The sequence below is a fragment of the Tamandua tetradactyla genome, chromosome 2, assembly GCF_023851605.1.
Source record: "Tamandua tetradactyla isolate mTamTet1 chromosome 2, mTamTet1.pri, whole genome shotgun sequence".
Classification (NCBI taxonomy): Eukaryota; Metazoa; Chordata; class Mammalia; order Pilosa; family Myrmecophagidae; genus Tamandua; species Tamandua tetradactyla.
The window spans coordinates 146,503,284-146,517,819 of record NC_135328.1 but is presented as its reverse complement, the minus strand read 5'-3'; the positions used below and the strand labels follow the sequence as shown (position 1 = coordinate 146,517,819).

At 37.5% G+C, this 14,536-nt stretch overlaps 1 protein-coding gene across 4 annotated transcripts in view; it reads left to right on the top strand.

The window, feature by feature from the left end:
• The window catches only part of IPCEF1 (interaction protein for cytohesin exchange factors 1), a 184,578-nt gene that overhangs the window by 41,645 nt on the left and 128,397 nt on the right, over positions 1-14,536 (top strand). The window contains exon 1 of one of the 4 annotated variants that reach the window (XM_077149320.1): positions 7,715-7,882. The exons of the other annotated variants lie outside the window; for them this stretch is intronic. The gene's annotated coding sequence lies outside the window, so the exon portion shown is untranslated. Of the gene's footprint in view, positions 1-7,714; positions 7,883-14,536 lie in introns of those variants that run through there. 4 annotated transcript variants of the gene reach the window in all.

The window sequence follows — 14,536 nt, the reverse complement described above, 5'->3', positions numbered from 1 at the left end:
TTATTTTATATAAGTGGAATCATAAAGTATTTGTCCTTTTTTGCCTCGTTTATTTCATGCAGCAAGATGTTTTCAAGCTTCATCCATATAGTAGCATGTATCAGAACTTTATTCCTTTTTATTCCATTTTATGAACATAAAGATTTAGCTTATTCATTCATCTATTAATGGAAACTTGGGTTGTTTCCACCTTCAGGAAAGTTGTGAATAATACTTATATGAACACTGGTGTACAAGTATCAATCTGAGTCCTTGTTTACATCTCTTTTATGTATGTGTCTAGGAGTGGAATTCCTGGATTATGTGGGTATTTGAATTTTTGAGGAAGCACCAAACTGTTTTTCACAATAGCTTGCACCATTTACTTTTCCAGCAATACTTCAGGAGGACTGCTATTTCTTTGCATCCTTGCCAACACTTTTTAATTAATAACTATCCTAGTGGATGTGAAGTGGTATCTCCTTGGGGTTTTGGTTTACCTTTTCCTAATGATTAACAATTCATGGTCTTATTGACCATTTGTATATATTCTTGGGAAAAGTGTATGTTCAAGTCCTTTGCCCCTTCCAATTTTTTTTAATTCTATCCTTCTATTAACCACTTTTCAGAAAAATTCATTAGTTCACTAACATCCTACAGCAGTGACCAGTTAGTCGTGGTTTTATTCTAAAGTATCATTATGATATCATAGTTTTAAATATATTTGATGTGTTTTAATCCATTGTATTTATCACCCTTATTTTGCTTTTTAAGTTGTTCAGTTTTTGACTAATGGCAACCTTTTTAAGATGTCTTCTGAGTTCTTTTATATGTTTAAAGCTTTTTAATTGTAAAAATAACACATACAAAGAAAAGAAAGCAAATGCAATAATTTTCAAACTACATTTCAACAAGTAATTACAGAACATATTTCAGAGTTTGTTATGGGATACTATTCTACTATTTCAGATTTTTCCTTCTAGCTCCCAAACACTGGAGACTAAAAGAAATATCAGCTTAGTGATTCAGCAGTCATACTCATTTGATAAATCCAATTTTCTCTGCTATAACTCCTGTTTCTCCTTTGCTCCTTCTCCCAGTCTATAGGGATTCTAACATTTTCATATTAAGAAGGGGTGTTGAAAGTAAGGGATGGGGATATAATTAGTTGATGACCTTGGAGAGGCTGGTCCCTCTGTGTTTCGGCATTTATCTGGCCTAGGAATCCTCTGGAGGTCATAGGCTTCAGGAAAATAAACATAGTGCATGAAACTTTTATAGAGTCTCTAGGTGCTCTTAAAAGTTAGCACTACTGATGTTGGTTGGGTTTTGGAAAACTATAGGAATTAGCAACGTCTAGCCGAAGTTTGCATAAGAATAGCCCTCCAGTGTAGTCTTTTGACTCTATTTGATCTCTCTTAGCCACTGAGGCCTTATTTTGTTACACTTTTTATTCTCCCCATTTGGTCAGGAGGGCGTTGTGGATACTACAGTGTTAGCACCAGACTTATCCCTGGAAGTCATGTCCCACATTGTCAGGAAGACTTTCACCCCTGAATGTCCCATGTACAGGGGAGGGCGATGATTTTCCTTTCAGAGTTGGGTTTCGAGAGAGAGAGAGACCATATCTGAGCTACAAAAGAGGTTTCCTGGAAGCAACTCTTAGGTCTCATGATTGGTAGTCTTAGCTTCTCCACTACAGAAATAAGTTTCATAAGGATGAGCCTTAAAATCAAGGACTTGGGGGCATTACAATGGTGGCTCAGTGGCAGAATTCTCGCCTGCCATGCCAGAGACCTGGGTTCAATTCCCACTGCCTGCCTGTGCAAAAAAAAAAAGAAAAAGAAAAAAGAAAAAAATCAAGGGGGTGGTCTATTTTCTTGGGAGTTTCCAGTGTTTGAGAGGGCACCAGGGGTTTCCCAAATGGGAAAGTTTAATAGTTCCATATATATATATTTTTTTAGGGTACATGGTTTGGGAACTGAACCCGGGTCTCTGGCATGGAAGGTGAGCATTCTATCACTGAACCACCCATGTACCCCATATTTTTTTCTTCAGTCCCTGAAAGTATTCTACCAATACTTTTAAAATTGTCAGCTCACCATAGTTTGAGATGTATCCAGGTATTACACTTAAGCTATATAAAATTACAAGGCCTCATTCTTATTCTGGGCTCCATGGGTTTTGGGCTGTTTAAAGGAGCTATCTAGACAGGTTTTTGTAGCCACACGAAATTCCAGAAACAAAAAATTCGTAGACACAGCCTTATCCAAGATCAAACCAAAACTTCTCCTAATCTCTTCTCTTACCCCCTGGCCCCAAATATTTACCCCTAGTATTGCTGTGGTACGTTCATGTCTTCCTGTTATCTATTGGCCATACCACGCAATTTTAGTTTTCCCTCCATACCCCTCTATTATTAACTCTTTGTGCAATATTAAAACCTTGAAGTTGCTCACCTTCAATATAGCTATGTTACTTATAACTCCACTAATTAGTTAGCGTTACTTCTATCCGTTCCAATACATTTGAGTTCAACCTTGCTGGGTAACCTTTCCTCCATCTCTAGCTTTTGTGTACCTCCAGGTCCCTTATATTCTGCAGCGTAAACCTCTGAGACTACCTTTACCAGAGTCATAATAATGGAAGCATACAGCACCTATCTTTTTGTGAATGACTTATTTCACTCAGCATTATGTCCTCCATGTTCATCCATGTTGTCGTATGCTTCAGGACCTCATTTCGTCTTACTGCTACATAATATTCCATCATATGCATTATCACATTTTGTTTATATACTCCTCTGTTGAAGGCATTTGGATTGTTTCTGTCTTTTGTCAGTTATGAACTTGGCTTTGTGAACACTGGTGTGCAAATGTCTGTTCATGTCACTGCTTTCAGCTCTTCTGGTTATATATTGAGTTTTGGTATTGCTGAGTCATAAGGCAACTCCATATTTAGTTTTCTGACGAATCAACAAATTGTTTTCCACAGCAACTGTACCATTATACATTTCTACCAACAGTGAATAAGTATTCAAATTATTCCACATCCTCTCCAACATTTGTAGTTTTCGGTTTAATAGCAGTCATTTTCATAGGTGTGAGGTGATATCTTATTGTTTTCTTGAGTTGCATTTCCCTTATAGCTAATGAAGATAAGCATCTCTTCATATGCTTTTTAGCCATTTAGTATTTGCTCTTTGAAAAAGTGTCCATTCATATCCTTTGCCCATTTTATAATTTGCTCATTTGTTGTTGAGTTGCATAATTCTTTATGTACACAGGATATCAAGCACTTATCCGATGTCTGTTTTCCAAATATTTTCTCCCACTGAGTTGCCTCTTAACCTTTTTGAGAGAGTCCTTTAAGGCACAGAAGGTTTTGATTTTATGGAGTTCCCATTTATCTAATTTTTTCTTTCGTTGCTTTTGCTTTGGGTGTAAAATTTAAGAAATTCTCTACTACAGAGGTTTTAAAGAAGTTTCCCTATAAATTCTTTGAGGAATGTTATGGTCCTGGCTTTTATATCTGGATCTTTGATCTGTTTTTCAATTTATTTTTGTATAGCGTGTAAAGTAAGCGTCCTCTTTCATTTTTTTGGCCATTGATAGCCAATTCTCTCATACCCATTTATTGAAGACTATTCTTCCCTAGTTCAGTGGATTTGGGGGCCTGGTGCAAGATCAGTTGACTATAGATTTGGTGGTCTATCTCTACATTCTTGATTTGATTCCATTGGTCAACACTTGTGTCTTTGTGCCAGTACCATACTGTTTTAACCCATGTGGCTTCATAGTAAGCTTCAAAGTTTGGAAGTGTTAGTCCTCCTTCTTTTCTTGGACATCTTTAGCTATTCGAGGACTGTTTCCCTTAAAAATAAATTTGATAACTAGCTTTTCCAATCTTCAAAGTAAGTTGTTAGAATTTTGATTGGTATTGCATTGAACCTGTAGATAAATTTGGGTAGAACTGACATCTTAATGTTTAACTTCTTATCTATGAGTGCACAGCGTCTTTCCATCTATTTAGGTCTTCTTTCTTTTAGAGTGTTTTGAAGTTTTTTTATGTACAGGTACTTGACATCCATGGTTCAGCTTATTTTTGGTTAGTGGGTTCTTTTGGTTGCTATTTTGAATGGACTTTTTTCCTTAATCATATCCTCAGTTAGGTCATTACCTCTGTATAGAAATATTACTGATTTTTGTACATTTATCTTGTACCATACCACTTTACTGAATTTGTTTATTAGCTCAAGTAGCTTTATTGTAGATTTCTCAGGTTTTCCAGGTAAGGATCACGTTGTCTTCAAATAATGAAAGTTTTACTTCTTCCTTTCTGATATGTATGACTTTTATTTCTTTCTCCTGCCTAATTGCTGTAGCTAAGACTTCTAGTACAATGTAGAATAATAGTGCTGACAACGGGCATCCTTGTCTTGTTCTTGATCTTAGGTGAAATGCTTTCAATCTCTCACTGTTAAATATGATGCTAGCTATAGGTTTTTCCTATATGCCTTTTATGATATTGAGGAAATTTCCTTCAATTCTTACCTTTTGAGGTGTTTTCATTAGAAAAGGATTCTGAATTTTGTTGAATGCTTTTTTTTTGGCTTCAACTGATAATTTCATGTGATATTTTCCTTTCAAGTTGTTAGCATGCTGTATTATGTTGATTGATTTTTTTATGTCAAACCAACCCTATATTCCTGGTATAAACCCTACTTGGTTGTGAATATAATCCTCTTACTGTGTCACTGGATTCAATTTGCTAACGTTTTCTTGAGAATTTTTGCATCTATGCTCACTTGAGAGATTGGTCTATAGTTTTTCTTTCTTGTAGTGTCTTTATCCAGTTTTGCTATTAGAGAGTTGTTAGCTTCATAAATGAGTTATGTAGCTTTCCTTTTTCTTCAAATTTTTGGAGGCGTTTGGGTAGGATTTGTGTTTTCTTTTTGGAATGTTTGATAAAATTCCCCTGTGAAGTCAACTGATCGTAGGCTTTTCTTTGTATGAAGCTTTTTGAGACGGAATCTCTTTACTTGTAATCAGTTTGTGAGAGCTTATATTTCATCTCAAGTCAGTGTAGCTTGTTTTTGTGTTTCCAGGAATTTGTCCATTCCATCTAAGTTGTTTAGTTTGTTGGCATATAGTTCTTCAATTTATCCTTTTATAATGTTTTAATTTCCTCAGGATCCATGGTAATGACCTCCCTCTCATTTCTGATTTTATTTGTGTCCTCTCTCTTTTTTACTTTGTTAGCCTAGCTAGGGGTCCACCAATTTTATTGATTTTCTCAAAGAACCAACTTTTGGCTTTATTGATTCTCTCTCTTTTTTGTTCTCAAGTTCATTCATTTTTGCTTTAATCTTTGTTATTTCTGTTAATCTATTTACTTTGGGGTTAGTTTGCTGTCTTTTCTCTAATTTCTCCAGGTTAGCAGTTAAGTCCTTGATTTTTGCTCATTCTTCTTCTTCTTCTTCTTTTTTTTTTTTTTTTTACATGGGCAGGCACTGGGAATCAAACCCGGGTCCTCTGGCATGGCAGGCAAGCATTCTTGCCTGCTGAGCCACTGTGGCCTGCCCTCATTCTTCTTTTTTTAATATAAGCATTTAGGGCAATACATTTCCCTCACAGTACTGCCTTTGCTGCATCCCATAAGTTCTTATACATTGTATTCTCATTTGCATTCATCTTCAGATATTTACCAATTTCTCTAGCAATTTCTTCTTTGACCCCGTGATTGTCTAAGGGTGTGTTATTTAATCTCCATTTATTTGAGAAAGTTCTGGTTCTTTGGTGGTTGTTAATTTCCAGCTTTATTCTCTTGTGGTCAGAGGAAGTGCTTTGCATAATTTCAATCATATTAAATTTATAAAGACATGTTCTGTGCCCCAGCATATGATCTATCCTGGACGACATTCCATAAGCACTGCAGAAAAATGTATATCTTGGTGTTTTACAGTGTAATGATCTATATATCTATTAGGCCTAATTCATTAATCACATAATTTAAGTTCTATATTTCTTTGGTAATCCTCTGTGGTTGTTGTATCTATAGAAGAGAGTAGTGTATTGGAGTCTCCTACTATTATTGTTGAAACATCTTTTGTTCCCTTCAGTTTTTCCAATGTTTGCCTTATGTACTTTGGTGCTCCTTGAGCACCAATATGATTGGGAGCATATATATTTATGATTGTTATTTCTTCTTGGTGAATTTTCCCTTTCATTAATATGCTGTGTCCTTCTTTGTCTCTTAAGATGTTTTTACATTTACAGTCTATTTTATGTGATATTAGTATATCTACTCCTACTTTCTTTTCATTACCACTTGCATAGAGTATCTTTTCCCATCCTTTCACTTTCAGTTTATTTGTATCTTTGGGACTAAGATGGATCTCTTGCAAACAGCATATAGATGGATCATATTTTTTAAATCATTTTGCCAATCTGTACCTTTTAATTGGTAAGTTTAGTCCCTTAACATTCAATGTTACTGGAATAGCAGTTCTTGAGTCTACCACCTAATCCTTTAGTTTTTATTTGTCAGGTCTGTATATTCTTTGCCCTCTCTTCCTCTTTATCCTTTAAATTATCCTTACTGGTACTCTTCAATTATGTGTTGTCTTCCAGACCTCCCTCTCTTGTCTTTTTTTGTTTTTAACAGCCAACAAAACTCCCATTAGTATTTCTTATAGGGCAGGCCTCTTGTTGACTAGTTGTCTCAGTCTTTGTCTTTGAAGATTTTAATCTCTCCCTCAATTTTGGAGGACAACTTGGCTGGATAAAGAATTCTTGGCTGGAAGCCTTTCTCATTCAGGATCTTAAATATATCATACCACTGCCTTCTCACCTCCATGGTACTTGTAGTGTAGTATGAACTCAGTCCTTGGTTTCCCCTGTATGTAGTAGATTTCTTTTCTTGTGTTTCTTTCAGGACTTTCTACTTCTCTTCAACCTTTGACAGTCTGATTAGTAGATGTCTTGAAGTAGGCCTATTTGGATTTATTCTATTTGGGGTATATTTGACCTCTTAGATTTGCATATATATGTATTTTATGAGGGTTGGGAAGCTTTTTACAATTTTCTCTTCAGCTAACCTTCCCAGTCCTTTGTTATTCCCTTCTCCTTATGGAACACCAATGATTCTTATATTTGTATGCCTTTTGTTGTCCATCATTTTCCCCTTAGATCCTTTCCATTTTTTCCTTCTTTTTTTGCTATTTGTTCTTTTGTGTGTTCTAGTTCAATTGTTGTATCTTCTAGCTCACTTATTCTTCCTTCCACTTCTTTGAATCTGCTATTGTTTGTCTCTAATTTGGTCTGCAGTATCTTTCTTCTCTGTGAGATCTGCTAATTTTCTATTTAATCTTTGAATTCTTCGTTATGCTCTTCTAGTACCTTGTTTATATCATTTATTTCTTTATAAATATCCTTGAGTTATTGTTCCATATTCTGTGTCCCTTCCAGTGTTTTGATTTGTTTTTTTAGCTGGGCCATTTGTACCTGAATCTTCATGTGCTTTAGGATTTTCTGTTGTGTTCATGGCATTTGATTATCTTAGTGTGCCAGTTTGAAACTGTTGTATACTCTGGAAAAGCCATGCTCTCTAATCTTGATTCAATATTACTTGGTGGGATCCTTTTGATTAAGTTGTTTCCATGGAGATGTGACCTGCCCAATTGTGGGTGGAACCTTTTGATTAGATGATTTCCATGGAAATGTGGAATTCCACCCATTCAGTGTAGGTCCCTTACTGGAGTCCTTTAAGAGGAAACCATTTTGGGAGAAGCTACAGAGCCCCCACTGCCAGAGACTTTTGGAGACAAAGCTAGCAGATTCCGCCATGTGCCTTCCCAGTTGAGAGAGAACCTTGAATGTCATTGGCCCTTTGTTGAGTCAAGGTATTCTTCCCCAGATGCCTTAGTTTGGACATTTTCATAGCTTTAGAACTAAATTTGCAACTTAATAAATTCCTTTTTTTGTCAGCTTTAGCAAACCAAAACACTTAGTAAGGTTATTTTGCAAGTGGTTTCCTTTACTCATATTATCTTGTTTTTACTTGGCTTTTCATTAAAGATCTACTTTTGCACTTGGTTTATCTGTAGCTTCCCACCAAACCAAGGCCTGGATCTCATGTAAGGGGTGTAATTCTACTTGGGGTCTACTAGAAGTTAGGCAGAAAAGATGCACAGGTGGTTCAGTGGCAGAATGCCTACCTGTCACATGGAGGACTCAGATTTGACTCCTGGCCCACGCACAAAAAAAAAGAAAAAAAAAGAAAGATGGCATGTGGTTCAGCCTGTCTCCTTAGCCCACCTCTCTGTCTTTGCACACCCAAGATCCCCGGGCCTGTATAGGCATGTGTGACCAGGCTCCCGTGAATCTCCCTCCCCCACCAGCTATTAGATTGGCTCTGTTCCGCATCTCACTCTTCTCCCTTGAGGAGGATTCAGGTCTCCTTCAAAACTAGGCATCCATAGTGGCCTGCTTCAGGGATGGGGAGCAGGCACCGTACATCAACCCAATGATCCCTGTGCACAAGAAAAGCAAATCCGCTGCCCTTTGGGCTCTCCGTGGGAACTCCTGGCCACAGAGATGCAAGGGAAGACCTTCCAAGCCTGTTGCAGCAGTAGACTGGACTGCAGGAGCGTGCTGTTCCCTTGGGACCTGCACCTCCCCACACCCTACCTGCATCAGTAGGCTCAGAATTGAAGACATTCACCCCACTCTCTCTGTCCCAGTCTCTCTGTTTCAACTGCAGTCACATTTGTTTATTTTATTTATCTTTTTTCTATTATTTCACAGAGCTTGCATGAAGTTAGCCCACTTTACTCAGCAGTCTTCCTGGAAGGTCCTCCTTTTGCCCTTTTAAAAATTTTGTTGTCTTTTTTTGTTGTTTGGTTGTAGGAGTTCTTTATATATTCTGGATAGTAAACCCTTATCAAAAAAAGATTTTTAACTATTTTATCCCATACTATAGGTTGCTTTTCACTTTCTTGATAATGTCCTTTGAGGCACAAAAGTTTAAAATTTTGACAAAGTCCAATTCCTTTATTTTTTTCTTTTATTTTTGCTTGCACTTTTAGTGTAAAATCTAAGAATTCATTACCAAGCCCAAGTCATGAGGATTTACCCCCTGTGTTTTTTCTAACAGTTATATGGTTTTAGCTCTTATATTTAGGTATTTGGTCCATTTGGAGTTAATTTTTGCATAGTGTGAGACAGGGGTTCAGCTTCATTCTTTTGCATATGTAATTACAGCTGTCAAAGTATCACTTGTTGAAGAGACAATTCTTTTCTCATTGATTGGAGTAGGCACCCTTGTCAAAAATCAATTGGCCATTCATTTGTTCATTTATATATATGTGTGTGGGTTCATTCATTTATATTTGTTCTTATAACCCACTTTTTTTCTGAGAGGATTTGAGATAACTTGAATAAATGCATACAACAAAATATAATCAAATTATAAGTAAGTGGATGGGATAAAAGGAACACAAGGAAAATGTGCATGAAAAATAAAAGGCATTCTGGAGCTAGAGTAATAGACAAAGTGTATTGGGAAGGTTCTATATCTTTACTAGAGCATAGTATCAAGTTTGATTCTAAGTTTTTTAACATTCATGCAAAGGGTAGGAAATAATTAATTGTAGACTGATGACCACATCTTCTGTAAAATAAGGAGGTGTCCAACTATTTCTTTACTGAAAACAGTAAGAGAGTTCTTCCATATAACTTGCCTTGTAATGATGCACTGTGTAATGAAATGAACAACACTCAAAAAATCCTCCTTTGTTATATTGGCTATTTCTTATACTTTCTCAGTGTAAATCACTGGCATGCATTTCTGCTGGCCTACCTTAATATGGGAATGGATTTAAATATATCTAATCTAAATTTGGGTGTAGAAGGTATTATCATCATTATCATTATTACTGCCTCCTTGGATGTACTTGACGTTGAGACCAATTTGAAACTCTGCTGAAAGCTATAAATTCACTTACACATTAAATTCCAAGTACAGTTTCAGGGGCTCACTAACCTGAAGCCCCAGGACTCAGTAAAAACTTGGTAATTAACTCTTGGACACAGAGTAATAGATATACCTTTAAATATATTATGTAAGTACTGTTTATTGTGACTATTATTTAACACATATTGAGAACCAGTCAGTTGGATTTAATGCTCTTGGCAAACATAAGAGTACAGCTATTCTATGTTTCAGCCTACACAAAAGCTTTCGCAGTTTAGAAAACAAGAAACTTAAAACACCTTAACAAAACACCATACTAATATTTCAAGGTCAGTGGGAAAGTGGTGCCTGGATCCTACAGCCTTAACTCTTGAACCCAAGACTCCCATCCCCCTTGGGGACTATTACAGATCTCTGGCTACCAGCACAGCATGTCCCCAGGGGATGGTGACCCATAGTGAGCATAGACCTTCCTATCAATCCCCAGAACCCAGTTGAGACCAAGTTGTAATGCCATGGATGAGTGATAACCAGGATGTTTCCAGATTTTGTGAAGCTTACATAATTCGGGGGGTTCTCTAGGAAAAACAATACAGAATTAGAAAGGGTTAGAAGAAACTTAATATTCATCTAGAAAGAGAAAACAAATGACAATACATTTCACATTTTTAAAGATTGTTAAATACCATAAACACCACATTATCCAGAAAAGAAAAATAATTTTAAAATTAGCCATGTGACATACCTCTAAAATACTTTTTTCTTAACATTTTTAGTCACACAATTTTTTTTGCCTCTTCATGTAATAATGATTTTGTAATATCATTTTCACTAGAGAGCCTAGAAAAGTAATTCAGTCCTTCCTCTAGCGTAGTAGTCCTGAATTTTTTAAATTGATTGTTTAGAATAATTCCTTTTGGTGTCACAATTAAATATTGACAATGTAAATTTTTTTGGATTTATCTCTCAGGTTTCTTTCAACTATGAGTTTTAAGTTTTAGAAAACTTTGCCACAAACTTGCTCCCACTTTTATTCATTTAAAACCTAGTTTCCCTTCCACAACCCACATACTTCTGGGGTTGAGAGACAGGACATGTTCATAGGGCAATATGACCTCTGGGCCCCACCCCTCAAGTCACCATTTTAGATGAATCATTCCTGTGGGGGATGTTACTGGATGCTACCACCACACTAGGACAGCTAGCAATAACTTATGTATACATGATAGAGACTGCAAAGCATCATAAAGAATAGTCCATTAAGTGCAAAACATCTCTAGATATGCCTCCTCTCAGAACTCAGAGGCCACAGCCCTCGCTCATGTGATCCTCTCTTTGCTTTCTTGTCCCCCGGGCTATTCCAAAAGCTGCCTCCAATGGCCAAAGCCATCTCTGCATCACCTCCACAGAACTCTCTAGCGAGACTCCTCAGAATACAGGCTTAAGAGAGCAAGGTCTTCAGAGAGGGAGGAGGCCAATCTTTCTTTCCATGTCTCAGGGTCCAAACTTTCCCAGTTAGTTGACATTGGCAATGTGTATTCCATCAGGAAAGATCCCGTTCCCTAGTGCAGGAGTGTGGCCTTATGTAACCAAATGCTAATTTCAACTATATGACTTTTAAAAGCACACATGGATTTTTTTTCTCTTACATAGGAAAACTAGTTTAATCAGCATTTCTAAAATACAGACTAATTCTATAATTAGCATGCAAAAAGAATACCCCCGGTTTGTTTAGGAGGATTTGGTCAAACGTAGTTATTTTAGGCAGAAACTGGGCTCATTGGGCAATATAAAATACGAGGGCAGAACATAGCTTTATTTTACCAATCTATCAAACAAATATAACTAAGTATTCATAAACACACTGTCTATTATGATTGATATTGTTATTCCACTCCTTACATTTTGAGGCAATAGTTTATATAATTCTTGAAGTTCACTGCCTTTATAAAGATATGGATTTGAAATGCATGGATGCAATTTTTTTAAGAGTATATTAATTTTCACTCTCCTGACCTCATTAATAATTTTAGCCTTTTCTTATATCCTCAGTGAGTTAACCAAGCTCAAAGCCTCTTGTTACTAAAGTAACCTGCAGTTATATTTGCCTTTAGCAGCATATTTAAAAGTCATTTTTAAATGAATAACAACTATTAGGTAATCACTAAGTTTTTAACCTAATTCCTTTTCACTTTATAACAAAAATAATTCACCTGCCATCCAACACTGAACACTGTGCTGGTTTGAAATTGTTATGTTCCCAAGAAGAGTCATGCTCTTCTAATCCAGTCTTGTGGGGGCAGACCTATTGTTGGGTGGGATCTAGTTTATTAGCTGCCAGAATGCAATACACCAGAGATGGATTGGATTTTAATAAAAGGGGTTTTGTTCCATTAAAAATGTGTAGTTCTTCAGAGGAAAGGCAGCTAACTTTCAACTGAGGTTCTTTCTTACATGGGAAGGCACAAGGGTGATCTCTGCTGATCTTCTCTCCAGGCCTCTGGGTTCCAACAACTTTCCCTGGGATGATTCCTTTCTGTCTCTCCAAAGGCCTGGGCTTAGCTGTGAGTGCTGGGATGAGGTATGCTGAGCTGCTTGGGCTGTGCTATGTTGAACTTTCTCATTTAAGCACCAGCCAATTAAATCAAGTATCATTCATTGCAGCAGGTATGCCTCCTAGCCAACTGCAGATGTAATCAGCAACAGATGAAGTTCGCATGCCATTGGCTCATGTCCACAGCAATAGAATTAGGCACTTTCACTTGGCCAAGGTGACATGTGAATCTAACTACCACAGGTTGTTTCTATGGAAATGTGACCCACCCAGTCACCCAGTTATGGGTAGGCTCTTTTGATTAGGTTGCTTCCATGGGGATATGACCCCACTCATTCAAGGTGGGTCTTAAGCAGCTTACTGGAGTTCTTTAAGAGGGAAACATTTTGGAGGAAGCTCAGACACAGACATCTGGAGATGCAGAAGGAAACTGCCCCAGGAGATGCCAGAAGCTGAGAGAGCCATTTAGAAACCAAACCAGGAGAGAAAGGCCAGCAGATGTCACCATGTGCCTCCCCATGTGATAGAGAAACCCCAGATGTGATCAGCTTTTCCTGAGTGAAAGTATCCTCTTGTTGATTAATCCCTTAATTTGGACATGGACTTAGAACTGCAAATTTGTAACATAATAAATCCCCTTTGTAAACACCTATCCATTTCCAGTATATTACATTCTGGTAGCATTAGCAAACCAAAACATATTTTGGTGCCAGAGAAGAGGGGTGATGTGATTTGCAAACACTAAAAATGGCTACATAAATGGATAAGGGAAGATTCTGGAAGAATTGTAAGGAGCTTGATAGAGAACTCTTAGATTGCTTTGAAGAGACTGTTGGTAGAAATATGGACTTTAAAGATACCTCTGATAAGGCTTTAGACAGGACTGATGAACTTGTCATTCCAAACTGGAAAAAAGGTGGCCCTTATTTTAAAGTGGCAGAAAATTTGGCAAAACTGAGTCCTGGTGCTGGGTGGAAGGAAGAATTTGAAAGCGATGAGCTGGGATATGTGGCTGAGGAAATTTCCAAATTAAATATGGAAAATGTGGCCTGACTTCTCATTGCCACTAATAGTAAAATGTGAGAGTAAAGAGATAAGCAGAGAATTGAACTCTTGGGTACAAAGAAACCAGAAATTGATGGTCTGGAAAATTCTGGTGTTCATTTGCTAGCTGCTGGAATACAATGCACCAGAGATGAATTGGCTTTTAATTAAAGGGGATTTATTTAATTAAAACGTGTAGTTCTTCAGTGGAAAGGCAGCTAACTTTCAACTGCAGTTCTTTCTTACATGAGAAGGCACAGGGTAATCTCTGCTGGCCTTCTCTCCAGGCCTCTTGGTTCCAATAACTTTCCCCGGGGTGATTTCTTTCTGCATCTCCAAAGGCCTGGGCTGAGCTGTGAGTGCTAAGATGAGGTATGCTGAGCTGCTTGGGTTGTGCTACATTGAGTTCTTTCATTTAAGCACAAGCCAATTAAATCAAACATCATTCATTGGAGCAGGCATGCCTCCTAGCTGGTTGCAGATGTAATCAGTGACAGATGAGCTTCACGCACCATTAGCTCATGTCCACAGCCAGAAAACTGGGCAGTTCACTTGGCCAAGTTGACAGCTGAACCTAACTACCACATCTGGGCTTCCAGAAAATGAGACCCCAGAGGCTAGTGCCTCACATGAAAATTTAAGCAGATATGGAACCAGTCAGCCATGTCAGGATAAGCCAGGATTGGAGATGGAAGTGATTCAGAAAGGATTTATGGAAGGACTTATTGGCTGATGGTTTTGATCCCTGTATGCTGCATGGCAAACCAACAAATTTTTTGTGAGATCTGTATGAATGGAACCAGATTTGAAGGAAAAATTACTTCAAAGGCAGATGTATGGAAGCTGAGGGTGAGAACCAAGAAATCTCAGATGAAGAGGGTGGATCCATCTATGCATGTGGAGAGGGTGAGCTTGCCTTAGAGTCATAGGGCAGGCCTTCCACCTTGTTACTCAGGAAGAACAATACCCTTGAAACAATTCTGT